This window comes from Etheostoma spectabile, chromosome 14 (genome assembly GCF_008692095.1).
Source record: "Etheostoma spectabile isolate EspeVRDwgs_2016 chromosome 14, UIUC_Espe_1.0, whole genome shotgun sequence".
NCBI classification, from domain to species: domain Eukaryota; kingdom Metazoa; phylum Chordata; class Actinopteri; order Perciformes; family Percidae; genus Etheostoma; species Etheostoma spectabile.
This window is the reverse complement of record NC_045746.1, coordinates 4,777,078-4,779,686: the sequence shown is the minus strand read 5'-3', so window position 1 is coordinate 4,779,686 and position 2,609 is coordinate 4,777,078. Positions and strand designations below refer to the sequence as shown.

At 38.4% G+C, this 2,609-nt stretch overlaps 1 protein-coding gene across 19 annotated transcripts in view; it reads right to left on the bottom strand.

Annotated features, from left to right (window-relative positions):
- dync1i1a (dynein cytoplasmic 1 intermediate chain 1a) overlaps positions 1–2,609 on the bottom strand; it is a 55,381-nt gene that overhangs the window by 7,784 nt on the left and 44,988 nt on the right. The window lies entirely within an intron of this gene.

The window sequence follows — 2,609 nt, the reverse complement described above, 5'->3', positions numbered from 1 at the left end:
ATTTCTTAGGCCTAAATCAATATCAATATTTGAGAGTTTAAAAAAAACAACTGATAACGACATGCCAGCAGATGTTCATCCTTTAACGTAAAAAAACAAAAGTTATTAAAGAATTGTGTCCGAGACATGTACTGAAAGTAAAATAAACTTGTCAGTGCTCTCTGCTGGGCAAACTATTTAATGGTGACACTGTTTCTAAATGGTCTAAAACATATCTTTGGCATTACTCAATTGCAGTTTCTTGTTAATTATTAAACAAAATACACACAGGACAGACAGATCTCTGTCATGAGCTAACATAGGATGATAAAATCGATCTGTCCAGTTTATCATTCCATGTGTTTGTGAAGTTATGAAGACCTCAAAAGAACGGCAGAATAACAAAGGATCGCTTAATACTGTAACACTTCTTAAAGGGGTCTGCATGAGACATGTCATGATCATGAAGCCTAAAGCTAATGTTATCCATGAAAAACTCCACAAATCACCTTGATACTGTATTCACTGTCATCAAACTGGTCGTATGGCTTTTACAACATCTTAATAACAAGTCCAAATGGTTTCACTCGACTTTAGATCAAGGAAAAATATTCACGACATAATTATAATGGTCTCATGACCAAATAAAACCACATATTTATGACAGGTTATATCGTCTTGCATAATGTTCAGTTGTCATAACACAGACATTGTTGTCTTGGTTAATGTCAAGTGGTCATAACACTAACATGTCAAACAATGATAACTTTGCATCCAAAGTGTTATCAATTACCGAATGACACTGGATGACAACAGTCATAAACATTCCTAAAGACTCCTTCATGTTCATGACATGGGCCATGTCATGTTTATGATAGTGTCATGTCAGTCATATGCACATCCCTTTAAATAAAGTGTTCATTTGTTTTACCTTTAATACAAATTGTGTGTGCGTGCGTGTGTGGGTGCATGTTTGTGTGTGTGTGTGTGTGTGTGTGCCCATCTCTCAGAGGGGCTGTTAGGATTCCAAAGGCTCACAAACTGCATTCCTGACAGGTGGAGTAGGAGGGGTGGAAGAGAGGAAACAGGTTAGCTGGAAGAGCAAATGAAGGAATGTAGTCTCTCTCTCTCTCTCTCTCTCTCATTCCTTCTCTTTCTTTCCATCACCTTTACTCTCTCACTCCACATTTGTTCTGAAAGGCTGTGAGACCTGCAGACAGATAGCAGTGTTCACACGCACAAACAAACAGAGCCTAGCCAATTTCAAGCCTCAATTGAACCTGTTTTCCAGCCGGCGGGGTGACAGCAGAGGTCATTTTTCTCCATCGCACAGTTTCAGCATTCGATCAGCTGAGCGATTCCTGTTTATGTTCTCTCTCTTATCCCCTCCTTGTTTTAGTCTGTGTCCCACACTCTTTCACGCATCCTCTCACTCTTGTATTTCACATTACCAATTTGATTCAGAATGTTATTTTATAGTGATAATCTGCCTTTCTGAATAACGCCTCTCAATGCAATTTCAAGCTATCATTCTTAAATATATCCTTTAGGGCATACACTTCATGTAATGCATCACATTAGAGATGAGGTGAATAAAGTCCTATTATTCAAACTCTAAACTACTATTTTACTTTAGGCATTCCATAATCTACCTATTTTAAATAAGGTGATTTGGGTAAATAATCTGCAGCAACAAGTCTTAAAACTAATCTCAAAATTAAGCTTAATCCTTGTGGCGCCGCGCGTAAAGTAACTACGTTGTCATTATCTTTTCTGTGCCGAAAAGCTGGGAACTTCTAGCACGTTTGAACGGGAAAACCATTACTGAAACACTGATAGTTAACACCACAGTGTAATGCCAAGTTTAGAACATTTTTGAAGTTGAACACTTAATGATTTATATGTTGATGCTAAAATCAGACAGCCCGTGTCTTCTTTCATTGATACCCTTTTAAATACAATAAGTACATTTTTAGTCTTACAATCACTAACACTTGCAGGTGCTATCTCAAAATTCAAAATGTCACAGAGCCTGTGAGTCTTAAAGAAAACCTCTAATCACTCGGACTTTCAGAGGGATCCAAACCATCTAATCTCTGCAGCAGTCGTATAATTTCCTTGCTTCCATGCTGACTGCATCACAAACATCACACTATCTTAATAGCTTCACACCATAATTCATGACCACACAGTAGAGATTTTGTCCTCAAATTAAAAAATGTCTCAGAAATGCTGCTGATAAAAATACCACAACAAAATCCTGAACTGAAGATCAAGACTACGGTTTCATTTTCATCACGCAGACGCTCATTAACAATCATCCAAACTGACTGTGATGTAGGCCTTTAATACACTTCTTAAGAGAGCAAAAGTGGAATGATTATGCTTCAACCAATCACTTAGTAGATGCTGGTTTTAGGGTCAAGAGAGCAATACGCTTCAAGTTATGCACAATCATAAACCCACTACCAGCTGTCGCGACGTCTTCCCACTCTGGCCGACTCCGAATGTTTTCACTAACCACAATATTTGCACCGCCGAGTGTAAAAACATCAGCAGACTTCTGTGCAACGGCCTTTCTGAACTGTGAGGGCAAACGTGAACGCAGAGAGAATTTGCCGTGTGTGTGT